An 18,674-nucleotide genomic window follows, 5' to 3' on the forward strand; every position below is an offset into this window, starting at 1 on the left:
ATGAGTTATACGGAAAGGGACTTTTATTTTGATTCTCGGGGGTGGTGACGTCATACGAAGTACGCTGCTGCAGCTCGCAGCCGCCAGTGGGTAAAATGAAGATTAAAGTATTTTAAGTTGTATTAAATAAAACAAAACATGTCCTACAGCAAATTAAATCTTATTGAAAAAATTTCATATAACATTACAATAATTTAATAGTTTATTTTAAAGTGCGCAGTGTTGTTTTCTTGTATTTGGGCTAATAGTTGAGTTTGAGGAGATCCCTATGTGCTTCTGACATGTTTTCTTGTAAATTAGCTTTTTTATGAGGCTCATGTTTAGTTTCAGTTAACTCACTATTGAAATGCCTTATTTTCACAAACGTCACTTTAGTCATTTTATTGGTATTTAACAAATTTGACTGTTAACCCCTCACTTCTAAAAAATAATCCACTTCTTTAGACAAGACATAGTAAGTAAATTGTTGCAAAATCGTTAGAGATAAAACTGGAAACATTGCAAATTTTCAAAGAATGTAAAATTTAAGAAACTAAAGCGCACATTAGGGGGCGCTGTGATCCACGTGACCGTGACTGACACATAACGGGTTTCATTCAGGTCCGAGTACTCGCAGAAGACCACCAAGGTTTGTGATGTAGGTGTTGTGTTCAATTTGAGAGGAATCCACTCTCAGTTTTGCACCAACAACCTTTGAGGTGTCAACATGTTCAACCTTATCTTTGTTGGTTGACCTGCACAGGAACTCTGAAAGGAGATATTGAGTTGTTTACTGTCTAAACATCCAGATTACAGCTGGGGCGAATGAGTTTACTACAAAACCTACATTTGACCATTTCTTGTTTTTTTTCTCGCGTTGTTTGCAAATACACAGATACAGCTGATAAGACGGAAACCTAAAGCCACATTTGCCCATAAGTGATGTTACATTGCTAACACACTGTGAGTAAATCATAGTTTATTGATCAGCCAATTCAATTACATCACGGAGTTGTATATCCTCTAGAAAACCGAGTCAACTTTGACCCAAACGCACGTAAAACACATAAATGCAACCAGCCTATTGTGAAACGTGCAAGACGTGCAGGCTGTGTGCCACACGCGTACTCGTAAAGTCAACATTGGGGTCTACACGTCCACATGGTCTTTAACGTGCTCGCTCGGCCCCGCCTCCTCTGAAGCTATAGGCCGACATGCGTTCTTATATATTGTGTAGGATCACAGTGTTTCTTAGTTTTCTGGCACTTTCACCCCCGGCGGCCTGTGTTCAGGTAAGCACAAACAGATTAAAGTGTTTTGGTGACACTAGTTTCTGCGCGAAACGCATATGGATAAGTTGGTCTTAGGATCCTCGTTTTTAAAGGGACTTTTGGTTCGGTGTCATACTTAAGGATTAAACCATAACAGCTGATTGTGTTTGTATGTGTAGTTAAATGCTACTTTGTAGTTTTGCGACAGTTGCAAGAAATGATATAAACTTACACTGAAGTGAAGAATAGGCTACTGCGCGGATGTTTCTTTGGTTACGCATTGTGAGAGTAACGAAAAAATTAATGTTTGGTAAATCATTTGCGTTTGTTAAAATAAACACTAGCTTCCAAAGTGTTTTAAAGTTAATGTTTCATTCATTGTATGTGAAGTTTGAATTCTCTGATTCATCTCGTGGATTAATTTAAGAAAGAGAGATTGTGAAATCAGGTGTAGTTTGCTTTATTAATGTTAAAATCACACTTTTGAAAATGTTGGGTTTCAACACACACTGTAAAAAATGCAACCTTTTTTTGTCAAATCAACATGTATTTTTGTTACTTTAACTTAAAAAATGAAGTTAAACAAATTCAACTTTAAGTTATGTCAACTTTTTACAAGCCAAAACTTGAAGTATTGAATTGATTTGTTTTGCATTTTTTTTTACAGTGAATGTTTGGGTTAAACCATTTGTTTAAACTTTAAATTGACCTAAAAAATGACATTTTTTTTGACCCTACCATGCATTAATACAACTCTGCATTTTTGTTTTAAACAAACGACCAAACATAAGTTGACCCAACATTTTTTTAAGTATAGATGACTTGATCCTGGTTACATCAAAGTTTGCATAAATAACAACATGGTATATAAACTAATGTTAACCTAAGATAAAAGCTGATATTTTAATGAATTGGTTATTGACTTGCTAGTTATGCAATTCAGAGAAAAACAATCACACAAACACAGTAACATTTCGTCATTGTTTACTGTGTCTCATTGCTCCACATATGTTAATGTGTGTTAGTTATTCAGTTGGTCTCAGTACACACCTCTGTCTCTAAACTAGTTTCATTTTAACTTTAATTAGTTTGGATGAGAAGATAAAGGTGTGTCCAAAAGTATAATTTAATTTAAATTCAGGCCTTTGTCTATCTATCACAATGTCAGATGTAACTGTAGTGTTTTAATCCACACTGTCATACTTTGAAATTAAAAGTGTTAAAGCAAAACAAATGATCTTTAGTCTGATATTGAGTTGTACTTGTGAATGGCACCTTTTAGAAACATTGTGTTGTCTGATAAGGGCCATGGGCTCATACATATGTAATTGTAGTAACATCCCTCTTTTGTCATTCATCAATGGGGCAAGTAACCGTTTCGTTAGACTTTTGGTATTTACATCATCATCTCGTGCTGCAGGGGGTTGGATATTCAAACTATTGTTTGTGTCAGTGATGAAAAACATGCATATCAAGGACTCTCACTGTATCAACAAATGTCACCCATAACAAAATGGTTAAAGGTGTAGCGGAGGATTTTCTCGAATTTTAGAAAAGAACCGCCTACTCCGCTTTTTAAAAAAATGCAATTGCTCAACACTTCTGATTGACAACTAGGAGGACCAATAGTCTTGATGATCCACTCGGAAAAAGAAAATCCTCCGCAATACCTTTAATAAATACAGAGCACCATTTACATTTGGTTACCAAATGCACCACCTGGTATCTCATTTATTGAGCATCTACATCAGTTACTAAAATAGTGCAATGTTCAATAGTCATATAAAGTCCATGCATGCATGTATGTGCATTTCCAAATGTATTGTGTGCATGTATTCATTTAAAGCTTTTCTTGATCAACCAAGTTTTAAAATCAGAAAAGCGGTGGTAGATTGATAGATAATGTCTAGGTCATGTTCAAGACAACGTTTACACTACAAATGTGTCTCTGAGATATTTCTGAATGTGGTTTCAGAGAATCGGTCAGATGAGATTTATGGTGAGCAGTTTTATCGCAGACATACAGAGTAAACGCTACTGCGATCGTCTGTTTTACTGCCATTGTTTGGGTCGACATGTGAAGGTGGATGGGGGGGTTCCATTGAAGGGCTTTGTGAATGCTCTGCTTGTGTAGTGATTGCAGTAGTTACATATAATAATGTCTATTTTTTTCTATAGTTATGTGAATATGTATAATTAAGAGATTTATATACGGGTGATTCTCACGAAAACTTGGTTTTAAAAATGTCAAGCATGAAAATGTAAAAATTGCTTAAATTAACTTTTTTTCCCACCACACATTGAAAAACAAAGTCTGGAGTAAATGGGATATTTAAATAAATATTTAATATTTAAATTTATTTAAATGAGTAAATAAGTATATACTTATCATTTAAAACTTTTTGTAACATAATTTAAAAAATTAGTCCTAAAAAATCTCATTACCGCAACAGTCAGAAAACATCAACACTGACATATTTTCAAAATGACATGACAAACCTGAAAGAACATAATTTGCAGATTCTGCACATGCATTTAAAATCAAAATATTATGCTTCTATTAATTAAATTAACATTTAATAAGCATCTGTTGCGGTAATGATAATCAAAATGTCGTGTAAGCATTCTGACAAGACAATATTTCAAATTAAGTGTAAAAAAATGATCTTACCTGGTAGCCATCTTGAAGTAACTGGTCCATGTGCTTGGTCACTCAAAATCAAACTTTATTAAAATTCTGTATGTGTGCTTAAACTGTTCTCAAAAAGTGTTGCGGAGAATGAGAACATCAGGCATGGACACATCATTTTCCTAATTTTTCCTTATTATTATTATACATGAATATTCAGTAAATATTTTTTCTGTCATCTAAAGTAGTCTAGCAAAACATCCATTTATTTTTTTTCTTAATATTTTTGTGTTAATTTGATTAAATTACAACATAACGCATGTTCAAACACAGCCGGACACATTGCGGTAATGAGAATTTCAGCAGAAAATGAGATAAAATTTCCAATTATACATTCTTATGTTGAAATCACACATTGTGCAAGGTAGAACACAGTATTGTGTTAATTCTGATGCTTTTTAATGTTACTATATTACACATTTTAAAGCTAAAATCATTAGTGCCGTGGTGTTTCAATGGTTTCGTGAGAATCACCCATTCAGTTCTGTGTTAAAGCCACCATTAGATTGTTGGTTTTGCAATGGGATAATAACCATATATAGTTATTTCTCAGTCTCCTTAGTAGAATACAACCAGAAAATAAGGACATTTGTATGCAGTATTATAAAAATAAACTAATAAAATGACAATCTAAAGTCTGAAGTATTTAGTCTGACCTCCTAGTCTGACATCACTTGAGCAATAACAGGAACCTGCAGGCTCTCTTAAACCTAAATGTTATGAAAATAAGCCATTTTGCTATGAAGATTTTGCATTTTGTAAAAAAAGCAAGTTAGAAAAGGTGTTACTTGCACAACTTCAGGCTGTTTAAAGCTCAAATTCAGTATAAGAAACTTTTCAGTCAGGTTATAAAAATGACACTGAATCTGCTTTATTGAACGATATTATATTGTCTGCTGATAATGGGAATGTTGTTTCTTTGCTTCTTTAAGATCTCAGTTCAGCATTTGATATGGTTGATCATAACATTTTAATCTCTCGAATGTTATGGAGGCATTCAGGGTACCGTTCTAAAATAGTTTCGGTCATATTTAACTTAGGATGTTTTCTGTATGTATGTTTTGGAAAGTATATTTCTTCAGTAGCAGACCTCTCCTGTGGTCCAAACCTTTTCTCTTTATACATGCTATCACTGCGATTCCTGTTTTCTTATTGTTCCATTTATATGGCGATGACACCCAGTTGTATCTTCCAATAAAACGCAATGATTCATGTTTTATTAAGGCTTTAAAAACGTGCTTACAGGATCTGAAATCATGGCTTTCGTAAAACGTTTTGGCCTTAAATGAGAAAAAAATAAAGTTGTGATTTTTCGACCAAGTGACTTTTATTATAATTATAATCTGGATCAAGGCTTATAAGTTCTTATGTTACAAACCTTTTTGATTAACTCAGGTATTCTGTGGTCAAATCATGCTTTTCCATCTATGCCACCTAAAGTTAAAACACTATCTTAAGAATTTCACAACTGTTATTTATGCATTCATTCCCACACGTCTTGACTACTGTAATTCACTTTTATTATGGAGCTAAAAGTTCATCTATTGTGTATTTACAACTTGTTCAGAATGCGACAGCAAGACTGTTAAGTGGCAGCAAAAAATGTTTACATGGCCTCGTTCCAAACTACCTTTCTGTTTTAATATGCCCTCATAACCCAGCAAGGTCACTTAGGTCTGGGGATAGAGACAGAGCGCAGCGCGTCACAACCTGAAAACCACGCCCACCGGGGGGGAAAGCAATCCAACAGTCTCCATTGACTTTGTATTGCAAAAGGCCGCCTCCTTGTCATTTCTGGCTTATAACAAAAAACTGAATAATGCCTAAAAGCTGCTTTGGGACAATATGTACAGCTAACAAGCCAAAGAACACAGAAATAAGTTTTTATAAGCTGTCGAGCCGTAAAACCCAGTCTTTAAGGAGAATAAAGTGGATCGCCGATTACGTTTCCCCCTATTGGACGCAGTTTTACTAATAGGAGTACTATGAAAAGTTGCCTGTTTCCATTTCTGTGTCTAAACGCTCGTTTTTTGAAGTCGACAGCTTATAAAAACGTATTTATTTGGCGTGTTAGATGTACACCTTGTCACACAGCAGCTTTTAGGTATTATTCTGTTTTTAAGTTTAATCTGTAAATAAGTTTTTATAAGCTGTCGACCCCAAAAAACGAGCGTTTAAAGACACAAAAATGGATACAGGCAACTTTTCATAGTACTTCTATTAGTAGAACTGCGTCCACTAGGGGGAAACGTAGTCGGCGATCCACTTTATTCTCCTTAAAGGCTGGGTTTTACGGCTCGACAGCTTATAAAAACTTATTTCTGGGTTCTTTGGCTTGTTAGCTGTACATATTGTCACACAGCAGCTTTTAGGCATTATTCAGTTTTTTGTTATAAGCCAGAAATGACAAGGAGGCGGCTTCTCGCAATACAAAGTCAATGGAGACTGTTGGATTGCGTTCCCCCCCGGTGGGCATGGTTTTCAAATTTGCATAACGGTGCTCTGTCTCTATGTTGGATTACTCTCTGTGTGCAGGACTAAGCCAAAACATAGAGAGAGGACAGAGCCTTTGCAAAGGCTGGCCCCAAACTATGGAACAGCTTGCCAGTGTCTATTCAAATGGTATCATCTAGGAATGCCGATGAACCGATACTGGTATCGGCCTCGATACCACATTTTCTAAAGTACTTGTACTTGTTAAAAGTCACCTGATACCGTGGATCAATACCACGGTCTGAGAAATGTCGGTTTGAGCGGCGTGTAAGGGGTTAATGCCTATTGTGTTGTCCAAAGAGGCAGAGTTTACAACAAACTGAAAAAAATACTTAAGTTTCACTGTTTACATTTTTTTTTTATAATTATTTATTTTGTAATATGTTGCATACAACATGCTTTTCATTTTAAATAAATGTTCTTAATTCCAAACTAGTCCCTTGTTTTTTTGTTAAATTATATGACTAAAGCTGTTACCTGTAAATTTAAATTATGTTTTTTATTAAGTACTCTGTATCGGTATCGGCAAGTACTGAAATGCAAGTACTCGTATTCCAAAAAAAGTGGTATCGGTGCATCCCTAGTATCATCCCTTACCATGTTTAAGCTTAAGTCTTAATTTTTATCTACAGTGTTTAACTTAATAACTTTCAATGGCATGGGACTATTTCCGGGCAGTGCGTAATATCATTGTGCCTCCTGCAGCCATGTTATTGCAGCAAAGTCCTTGATTATTACGCCAGAATGAGAGTATACGATGTAACTACAGAAGAGTTACGTTTTAAATAGGAAAAATATCAAAACTCTTTGGTTATTTTTTAGTGCGATGCTAATGGTCTAATCAGATTCAATGGATTGTGCTAAAAGGGGATCTGGAAAATGAGCATATTTTTTAAGAAAGTGAAACCCTTAATAAAGGGTTTAACTTTTTGTTTAGTTGCACATGAGTTTACATGTTTAAGACGAGTGTCAGCAAGACCTGCCTTAGGGTTTCTCATCATTCCTGATGCACTGATGAATTAGATAAGGCCAGGGGTGAAGATTCAGTTCAATTGATCTGATCATCTAAACAAATGTAATAACTAGTCATTGATCATTTATGGCTGTTTAACACCATCTTAATGGCTTACGGTGATTATTGGCATGAGCTTGATAGAAGAAGCCCATGCACTATAATATTGTACCTTTATAATGAACAAAAGGTTTCATATTGACTGAAATATAACTCCCAGAGCTCTTGTGTCCCCTTTGTTGGGATCCAGAGATTTAGGTCAGTGATGACCGTGGTTACATCATACTTGGGGAAAATCTGTTCTGATGCATTCTGTATTCGGGATCAGTGAAGTGGAAGAGCCTTACGTAACCAAAACACACCGGGCATGGCCATGTGGTCTGAATTATAGAAGCACAATGTTGGGTGAATGCGGTCACTCCGACAGCCTCATCGCTTTGAATCAGGACATCAGGAGATGATTTCGCCCAACTGTGAACCCTTTAAACCTAAAGCTTTCAATGCACATGTCGCTTTTATGATCTCTTGTTTCTCCAGATTTTTGTGGTTAAGTAGGTGAGAAAATGATGTCTCGGTACAACAGTGTTGAGTTAGTTGGTGAAGTGGGTGTGCACACGGGTGAGCCAGCGAGATTGTGATGAATTCTGACAGCTGTGCGTGGTAAAGAGAGAGAGAGAGAGGGAGAGAATCAACCAATCTGCTTGCATGATATCAAGTTGTATAAAAAGGCGGAGCTCCAACAAAACTTCTTCTTAAAGTCTTTTCATTCGCAGGGTGCAGATGCTTTTGGCTGTTATTGGCAGAGTACTTCTACCAGTTATGTGCTTGAACTGCTTATTTAATGTTTAGGTATCTTTTAAAGAGTGAAATCTCGCTGGTTATGCTTTGCAGCTGTTTTTGGACTGCATATTTTGCCTTGGAGAAACATCAGCGAAATCGATCCCTTTATCCTGGGCAAGAGTACAATTGAAGTCAGGTTGGTAGATGCAGTCCAGACTCTTGTCTGTCAGTCCCCTTTAGTCCTGATCCCGGCACAAGCGTTACAAGCTTACACGTGGGAATTTCTTGCTTTGTTTAATTTTGTGTAGAGACGATATTGACCACACATTGTGTTTTTCACGTTTTCAGGTCTTGTCCACTTTCTGTCCAAGTAGATCTGCACAAACCGACACAATGTGCATTATTAGACGGCAGATTAGAGTCGGAGATCTCTGAAGTCAGCTAGATATTTGTTTGGGATCGTTGCCTGCGGCTAGAAGTGTACCGTCCTCATGCATCTGACGTGTTCGCTCAATAACAAAGCAAAATCTAAAGTTTTCGACTGAATAAAGCTCATCTATTGATGCTCTGACAATTAGACTCAGATTCAAATATGGTTTGGGTTTTATAATACAACACCTGTCATTCTGGTTTGGTTATATTATTGACTTTTCCTCTTTGATCTGCAGGACTTCAGCATAACACATCCATCAGGAGATTTATTTCAGTTGTTTGGTGTTCAAAGTCAACAGAGATGATCATCAGACTGGGCAGATTGACTCCTGGATATTTCCGTCTCTTGCAGGTATGTGTATATATACTTTTAGATCTGTGGTTAACTTCAGATTCCTTTTTTAAATTGCATGCTTTAAGTGTTTTTTACGTAATGCTTTTGTTAGTTAGTTTGCTCTGTCTAGACCCCAGCAGATCCACGCTTCATTCTTGCTTTGCTAAAGTGACTAAACATTATATGCATATATAGGACATACCAGTTTGATTCTTCCGTCAAGTCTCATGACTTGAAATATATAAATAGCATGAACGCTGGGAGGCGAGAATGGCAAACATGCAAATATTTCTTTATTAAAATTTTTGGATCTGCTGTCATGTATTCAAAGTGTTTGGGAAGTTTGCATGTTTTGGAAAGAACCATCTAAAAGTAGAGACGCTACTTTTCCGAACTGTGTTTTAGTTGTAGTAAGTACAGTAGCGCTGTTGTTGCTTTTTTTAGTTTTTCCAACAAGTTCAGTTTCTCCACTATGACACAGCTCATGTTTTTAACTTCATATTGCTTTGCACACACAACTGCACAGCCGACTGTGCTGATTAGAAATTTTAATATTGACCGATTAATATTATCAAAAAAGAAATGGTTAAAGACATTTCACCACTTTTCTATCCTTAATTTGTGAATGGCCTGTAAATGATGTGAATTATTGCTGCCCTGACGGTCTTGTAAAAGTAATCATTTGAATGAGAAATGCATTTGTGTCCGAAGCTGCAAGATGACACGATCCGTCTCCGTCTCAGGCACGTCCAGACAGACCTTCTCTGATCTCCTCTGTCCTAGACCCTGACCATAAACATCTCTCTTTTTGCACAAACTGAGAAAGTAGACACAAAAGTTTTTAGAAATGACCACTGTGGTAGATGAAAAAAAGACAATCGGCCCTCTTTATACATTATTCTTTTGGACTGATTGCGTGCTCTTTGATAATGTAATGTTGTGTGAACATTTTATAATTTATGAATTCTGGTTCTGTTGCACGCTCAAATTAAATAAAATGTTTGTATTGTTTTTACCGGGTCACAGACAACAGCCACTGTATTTTTTTCAATGATATTTTAACTTCCCTGTCAGCCTTTTTTTGAAAAGTTGATTTTCACAAAAGTTTCACAAAATTCCTTCCAGGAAAACTTTCTTCTAAAAATATATAAACATACAAATATATCAAATAAAAGGAAAAAAAACTCTTAATTTCTCTGCTTTAAACTCTTAAATATGGGTATTTTTCTTCAAATTCTCTTTTTTTAGCAAAAAGCAGAAATAATTGAATTTTTGTGAAGGAATTTTGTTAGAGATCAGATTCAGAACGATTATCAAAACATACACGGAGTGTAAAATTAACAATTTTTTTGCTTCAGTTTTTTAAGAGCAATTGGGTAAGAGCCATCTAGTGGATAATCGCGGTATTACAGATTACCATAAAAACTCATAAGAAACACGTTTTTTTTTCCATTCAAATGTTTACTCTTAATTGACGAGAGAATTCCTCAATGATGGGGATAGAGTTAATATTCAAATCTTATCAGTTAACGGTTATTGTTCCGTTAACTAGCTGCGGTTGGCGATCTGAAAAATGAACTGAAATGAACATCCATAGTACTAATGCAAAAATCAAACACTGACCTTAGTTTAGCTACATTTAGGGTATGAAGTTAAATATGCTTCCTAACATCAATGTTAATGAGACAGTTCACCTAAAAATTAAAATTTAGTCATCATTTACTCGCTCTTATGTTGTTACCAACCTGTATAAATGTCTTTGTTCTGATGAACACAAAGGAAGATATTTTGAGTAAAGTTTGTTACCAAACCATTCGTGGACCCCATTCACTTCCATAGTAGGAAAAAATATACTATGAGAGTCAGTAAATGATGACGACAGAATTTTAATTTTTGGGTAAACTATCCCTTTAACATCAAACTTTGGCCTCCTGTCCTAATGCTTAAAGTTTGGGATCTTAATCTGTTTAATCTTAAGTAGGATTGTCATCTTCCCAGGTGAAAAATTTGTACACTTCCATGGTGTACTTAAAGTGCTTTATTTTTGCTCGCTAATATTGTACTTAATATACAAAAAAATCATCTAGTACTTCTTAAGATGTTCTTAAGATCATCTAAGTGTACTTCACTGTGCTATTTTGAGACACCATAAATATGAACTAAAATGTGCTAAAAATGTATTTAAAATTTTTTTATTTAGGTACCACTTGTATTAAACTTGAACACAAGAGTTAAGTTCAAGTTCAAGTGTTAACTAAATAATTTTTTTAATTCAGAGATATATGTTAAAAGTGCATTTTAAGTTCATATTCATGGTGTCTCAAAATGGCACAGTGAAGTACACTTAGATAATCTTAAGAAGTACTAAAGATGAATTTTAGTATATTCAGTACAAAATTAGTGTGCAAAAATAAAGCACTTTAAGAACACTATGGAAGTGTACTACTTTTTCACCTGGGTTGCTCTTCTTAGAGCCGTCTAAACCAGCTTGCTTTAATAAAGCTTGTTAACTTTGCCATCTTGTCGTGATCTTCTGCAAGCAGTTTCTGGCTGGGTGTTGCATCTTTTGTTGGATTCAATCTGAGCTCATTGACCACATGTTGTTTTATAGACCCTCAGGTTTCTTCATAACTAATACTCATAATCCTCCACATAGTGATCTTGTTTCTTTCATTTCCATCAGTTCCTACTGGCATTAGCTGTACTTGGCCTCCAAACGCTTCTGTCTGCTTACAATTACAAACAGACAGAGTATTGTTTCACTCCTGCTTTTTCCAATTCCTTTATTTGTTTAGAATATTTAATTCAGTTTACCCAAACAGATGTAAGAAGTCAAGCATAATGTCGTATTTGTACTTTCTCCATTGAGAAATCGCTCACCATCCTTTTCTGATGTTCATCTACAGAGTCAGGTAGCAGGAGAGGTGCAGGCACCATCATGTGACCGCTCCACCAACCAAATAGCCATGATGCTGGCCATCATGGGTCTCAGTCTGTCCTACTACAGCGCCAAACAGATGACCGAGAAGGTTCGCCGAGAGCCGGCGCCATGAAGAGACTCCTGCGCTCTGGTTTGTTGGACCCCCAAACCGAAAGTAAAGTCGGAGCGAGATGACCACGTGCGGCACACTACATCCTTTTTGTATCAGAAACTGGATTTCCAGCAATCACTAAACCACGGGAAGCAAATCTGGGTCTTCTGCTAGGGGTTCTCTCACTTTAGTTTAACTCTCAGCCGGGTCTGGAGGGGGTTGAACTTGGCTTTGTTTGGGTTTGTTGGGTTGAATCTTGATAGTTGACTTGGTACGTGAATCAGAGAGTCGATTTGTACTGCTGTAAAACTTTCTGCACATTATTTAGGGAAATCTGCCGCTACTTTGAGCCATAATGCCTTTAAAGGGAACATCATCTGGTATTGAGATGTACCAAGCAACTATTGAAAGAAATGAGGGACTGAAAGGATTCATGTTTTTGAAGAAACTTCACACAGATATGAGTACTTGAAAGTTTCGGCTCAGATCTGATCTTTTAATACGACACTACTCGAATATCTGAGTTATCAGTACTACACTGTGACCGCTTTTTGAACAAATGAACTTTTTTTTCAATATAACTAAAACGATTTTCATCAAACTTGACCAGCAGATTTAACTACAATTTAGCAGTTTTGTGTTTGTGCAATTGCATGAGTTTGTCGTTTTTAAATGCAGTCTATAAAATTATTTCTAATAGTTTTTTATGACAATATAATATGTGATGTATATGTATGTTGTTACATTTTTAAGAATGAAATTGATGAACAAATAAAGCTGTGAATTTTCCGAAAGAGATGAACTTTAATAAAGTCTGTTGAATAAAACAATATTTGAGGAATGTTGCTTTATAAAATCTGTTTGGTTTTTGATGAAATCCCCACTAATGCCAGACATCTGAGTTTCTTTATTAAAGGATTTAGTGTTCTGTGGAACAGGAAGTGGTCATAGCCCCAAGCGACCGCTTCCTCTGTCAGCACGCGATATTTGTCTACCAGCCTGTCTGGTTGTGTTGTCTTTAGTGCCTGACCCACTTAATCAAACATGATAATACCCCAAAATATATAGTTGTTACGTACAGACGCTGGGTAATGTAGGCCTGAAACCCCCCAAACATCAATTCAGACGCATTGCTCTATTCATTCTTGAGTTAGCGTGTGATGCAGGTATTATGCATTCATAATGTCAGGGTGGGGCAGCAGATGTGTTCTCAGTGTTCGCATGGATGCTCAGGGCAGATGTGATGCTCTGTGACAGGCCAAGAACACATTGCGTGACACGTGTTGTACCACCCATCACCTTTAGCTCCTCCCCCCATTTCTCATCACTAGGCAAATTTGCCCAAAAAACACTGCGGGGGCAGTTTGACATGCAAGCTTAGGACACAAACCCAAACGCTGCCGCCCTATTGGCTGTCCAGTGATGCGTCATGATGTCGTTCCTGTTGCGAGCAGCAGAAACAAAAGGATTGGGGATCACGTTGGCGACAGTGCAATATGCATGGTTGCTTCATAAAAACACACCCAAAAGCCTTTTTTTTTAATTATAGACGAGATGGATGAACAAATAGACTTTAATATGAGTAGATGGTGACTTTATTTATTTTTTTACATTTGTGTAGTGCTTTAAAGATTGTGAGACTGACGCTGTCAGTACTAATGTGTCTACAGCATCACTGGTGTTTAAATCATAAGACAGATGCTGGCATCATGTTTTGTGACAACATGCATTCATCAACAGAAGACACAAACAAAACTGCATCTGATGTTGTGTGTCTGATCTATGTCTGATGTGTGTCTGATGATCTGTCTCTTATGTTGTAATTCTAAACTTGTCTTATGAGTCTTATGTTGTAAGTCTGATGTTGTGAGTTGGAGGTTGTCTGGTGATGTGAGTCTGATGATCTGTGTCTGATGTTGTGAGTCTTATATTGTAAGTCTGATGTTGTGAATCTGATGTTGTGAGTTGGAGGTTGTCTGGTGATGTGTGTCTAATGTTGTGAGTCTGATGTTGGGTGTCTGATGATCTTTGTCTGATGGTCTGTGTCTGGTGATGTGTGTTTGATGGTTTTTGTCTGATGTTGTGTGTCTGGTGTTGTGTGTCTGGTGTTGTGAGTCTGATGTTGTGTGTCTGATGTTGTGAGTCTGATTTTCTGTGCCTGATGTTATGTGTCTGATTTTCTGTGTCTGATTTTTTTGTGTCTGGTGATCTGTGTCTGATGGTCTGTGTCTGATGTTGTGTGTCTGATGATCTGTGTCTGATGTTGTGAGTCTGATCTTGTGAATCTGATGTTGTGAATCTGGTGATGTGTGTCTGATGTTCTGTGTCTGATGTTGTGAGTCTGGTATTGTAAGTCTGATGTTGTGAGTCTGATCTTGTGAATCTGATCTTGCGAATCTGATGTTGTGAATCTGGTGATGTGTGTCTGATGTTCTGTGTCTGATGTTGTGAGTGTGATATTGTAATCTTGTGAGTCTGATGTTGTGAATCTGGTGATGTGTGTCTGATGGTCTGTGTCTGATGTTGCGAGTCTGATGTTATGTGTCTGATTTTCTGTGTCGGATGTTGTGAGTCCGATGTTGTGTGTCTGGTGTTGTGTGTCTGATGGTCTGTGTCTGATGTTGTGAGTCTGATGTTGTGAGTCTGATGTAATGAGTCTGATGTAGTTAGTCTGATGTTGTGTGTCTGATAATCTGTCTGATGCTGTGTGTCTGATGTTGTGAGTCTGATGTTGTGTGTCTGATGGTCTGTGTCTAATGTTGTGAGTCTGATGCTGTGAGTCCGGTGTCGTTAGTCTGATGTTGTGTGTCTGATAATCTGTGTCTGATGTTGTGTGTCTGATGTTGTGAGTCAGATGTTGTGTGTCTGATAATCTGTGTCTGATGATGTGAGTCTGAGGTTGTGTGTCTGATGGTCTGTGTCTAATGTTGTGAGTCTGATGTTGTGAGTCTGGTGTCGTTAGTCTGATGTTGTATTTCTGATAATCTGTGTTTGATGTTGTGAGTCTGATGTTGTGTGTCTGATGTTCTGTGTCTAATGTTGTGAGTCTGATGTTGTGAGTCTGATGTTGTGAGTCTGATGTTGTGTGTCTGATGTTGTGTGTCTGATGTTGTGTGTCTGATGTTGTGTGTCTGATGTTGTGTGTCTGATGTTGTGTGTCTGATGTTGTGTGTCTGATAATCTGTGTCTGATGTTGTGTGTCTGATTTTCTGTGTCTGATGTTTTGTGTCTGATTAATTGTGTCTGATGTTGTGTGTCTGATGTTCTGAGTCTGGTGTTGTATGTCTGGTGTTGTGAGTCTGATGTTGTGAATGGTGATATATGTCTGATGTTTTGTGTCTAATGATCTGTGTCTGATGTTGTGTTTCTGATTTTCTGTGTCTGATGTTTTGTATCTGATTTTCTGTGTCTGATGTTTTGTGTCTGATTTTCTGTGTCTGATGTTGTATGTCTGGATCATGCTAGAACGCTGTGTGTCTGTCTAATGTCCCTCCCTGCTCCTGATCTTGTCTGTCAGTAGATGTGGGGCACTGTGTTCTGATCTTTCATCCGTGTGATTTCTTGATATATCCAGTACTTTAATTCGCTCTCATCAGGGACTGTTGGAGAAACCCTGACTATACTCTTGCTGACTATAGTATTTATATTTTTGGTCGTAAAAATGTGTTTTATAATTATTTCCATTGTTTTGATTAGATCAGTTATACAATCCACATTAATTTAAAATTTGATTTACGCTCAATGTTCATTACTGCTCATGATTCAGCAAGCAGTGTTACATTATTCTACATTACAAACATCATCTTCCTGAGCTTTTTATATGATTCATTGTTCTGCCCTTAAAATAGCATTTCAGTTGTTGCCACAAATCCCTCTTATTTTTAAAGGTCCACATAAGAAACACTTTCACAATCCAATCAATTGATAAAGAAATCTGTTATATAAACAAAAAGCACAGTTGTTTATAACAAGATCAGAAATGTCTCTTGTAAAAGTAATTTAATAAGCATTTGTGCCCTTAATGTTATATTGACAGCATAAAAGTTGTCAAGCGTGATTGCAAGCTCCCATAGACTTCTGCAATACTGCAGTTTTACCTTAATTTTGCCTAAAGCTCAAACTCTGTGCATGAGGTTTAACAACTACTGAGTTTGTGCTTCAGGCACCACAGAGAAACATTCCTGAAAACAGACACAATCTCTTCTGTTTGTAAATGTAACTTTAGCTGGAGATTCATTTAAACCTAAGATGATTGCATGTAATGCTCACCCATCAGTTTTCTATTGCAAACATGTTGACTAGATTTCAAACTAATGAATTTAAAAACACAACACATTTGAACACAACAGTGCCTAAACTCCCTTACAGAAAACTCACATGATATATGTCAGCTTGTCAATTCTGAGGGTGTGGTTTATGAATGAATATTCATGAGAAGCAAACATGTTCAACAACCACAGATCACAATGTAATAAAACTGTTCTGTATTGTTTATAATATGCTCGTGGCATAAACGTGTCCTGTCTAAACTCAAGTGTGAACTCGCTGTATAAGTGTGAAAGTGATTTACGATGTATTAGGAAGCTTTTGTGTGATTACGTGTCTCACTTTAAAGTTGATGACTATTGCAGTAAAAGTTTAAAGACTCCATCTAAGCTTCCTCTTCCACTAGAAGATACTAACTTACTGTATATAACTCAAGAAAGAAAACTGCTATTCAAAATAACCTAAACAGTATATAAGGCATTCTTCAGAATATTACAGAAATCCACAATAAAATAGATTTAAAATCCTTAACATTTACAGTAAGCATAACTCCTTCAGCAGTTGTTATATAACCAGTTTTCCTCAAAGACCTGGCAGCTTTATAATGACTATTATTAAACTGTCAAACATGTGACGGCTACATGTGAAGGAACAGGTGCTGGAAGACATCTGAGTTCAGGTGAAAACATAGAGGCCGGCATGTAGAAACAGAGCCAAAACTCTGATTGGCACAAGATGACGGCCAAATCTGACAGCTAAGGAAAGAGCATATACGGTTTCATATTTATTCCCAAACATTCATTCACTGTCATGGGTTTCATGCATGAGGTGTATTTTAACTATTGGTATCTGTCCCACATCTGATGAGTGTTTTATTAAAGTGATAACAGCTGAATGTGGCACGTGGGTTGTGTTCGATTGGTTCAGCAGGTCAAATGACAGAGTTTCATTAAGTGCATATAAATCTGTTTAGGGTTGTCATGTTATGTTGATTACTAATCGATGAATAACCTTTCTAGAGTTTACATATATGTATACATAAAGTACATGTGTATTCATCATTTATTTTGATTTGCATTATGGGGTAGTTTCCCGGACAGGATTTATCCTAGTCCCAGACTAAAAAGCATGTTTGATCTGCTTTAATTTAAAAATATCTCTCACTGACATATCTTAACATATATCAATGCCATTGTTTTATCTCAAGATGCACACCAGTATTGTTTTTTTGAAAGATTTGTAACTATTTAAATGCCCTAATATAACCAAGGCCTAGTCCTGATTAATCTAAACCCTGTCCGGGAAACTGACCCTAAATGATTTTGAACACGAGAAGCAAAGCTGTATAAGACATTAAGAAATTGTATACATTTGATCAGGATCTAACCTATGACCTTTAGCCATACTAACTGAGCTACATATACTGATAGACAAAATAAAAGCCAAATTTCTTTGGCCAAAAATAATGTTTTAAATATATGCTAAATACATTTTGTAGAAAGTGAAGTTTAATTAAATATATTTTTGAATTTGAAAATATATAAGGTTTAACCTTTATATTAGGGATGCACCGATAGGATTTTTTTGGGCCGATACCGATTTAAACAGACAACTTCTGGCCGATACCGATGCCGATACCAATTGCTACTTCAAAAAAAGTTGGACTTCTTTCCCCCCACTAAAGTGCAGTCTGTTTCTTTTATTGTTCAAGACATTTGAGACAGCTCAACAAAGGTTTTCTGTTGGTGCTTAAGTATAGTGCACAACAAAACATTAAATAATTTTAATTGAACAACAGACATGCAATTCATTGCCTTTATGTGGTTAATTAATAAACAATTGGTATCGGCCTTTCTCGTGCTATTGCCGATATGCCGATGGTTTCAAATTCATCAAAAATCGGCCGATAAATATCGGCGGCCGATACATCGGTGCATCACTACTTTATATATAAACATATATATAAAAATGTATTTTAGCACTGTGAAAAAGTGCAGCATGAAGTTATAACAACTTGTTTTTGCAAGTCAATTCAACTTACTATTTTATTTAGTTTTAACCTGTGATAAATTTACATAATTAGTTGAAATTGTTTACCTTTTGTAAAGCACTTTGAAAGACCTCTGTGTATGAAATGTGCTATACAAATAAACTTGCCTTGCCTTACCTTAATTTGTCAAGTTAAAGTAACATAAAAATATATGTTGATTTGACAAAAATGCTGCATTTTATTTACAGTGAGGTTTAACAAATACATTTTTAATTTTACAACCCCTACAGCAAAAAATATGTTTTTCCTGGCCAAAATATAAAAGTTTGTATAAAATGTATAAGTACTATAAAATATACAATTATAAGTATATTTTTGTAGATGAAAATATATTTC

The 18,674-nt window shown here is 36.2% G+C and overlaps 1 long non-coding RNA gene across 2 annotated transcripts; it reads left to right on the top strand.

Annotated features, from left to right (window-relative positions):
* The first annotated feature begins 1,083 nt into the window (after nt 1-1,083).
* On the top strand, nt 1,084-12,878 carry LOC129448822 (uncharacterized). Of its 2 annotated transcripts, none has more exons than XR_008645886.2 (3): nt 1,084-1,271; nt 8,893-9,008; nt 11,897-12,878. It is a non-coding gene; the product is annotated as an uncharacterized lncRNA (long non-coding RNA). The 2 variants fall into 2 exon arrangements; XR_008645887.2 differs by lacking the exon at nt 1,084-1,271 and adding an exon at nt 8,266-8,420.
* Nucleotides 12,879-18,674: the final 5,796 nt, after the last annotated feature.

This window comes from Misgurnus anguillicaudatus, chromosome 10, assembly GCF_027580225.2.
Source record: "Misgurnus anguillicaudatus chromosome 10, ASM2758022v2, whole genome shotgun sequence".
NCBI classification, from domain to species: domain Eukaryota; kingdom Metazoa; phylum Chordata; class Actinopteri; order Cypriniformes; family Cobitidae; genus Misgurnus; species Misgurnus anguillicaudatus.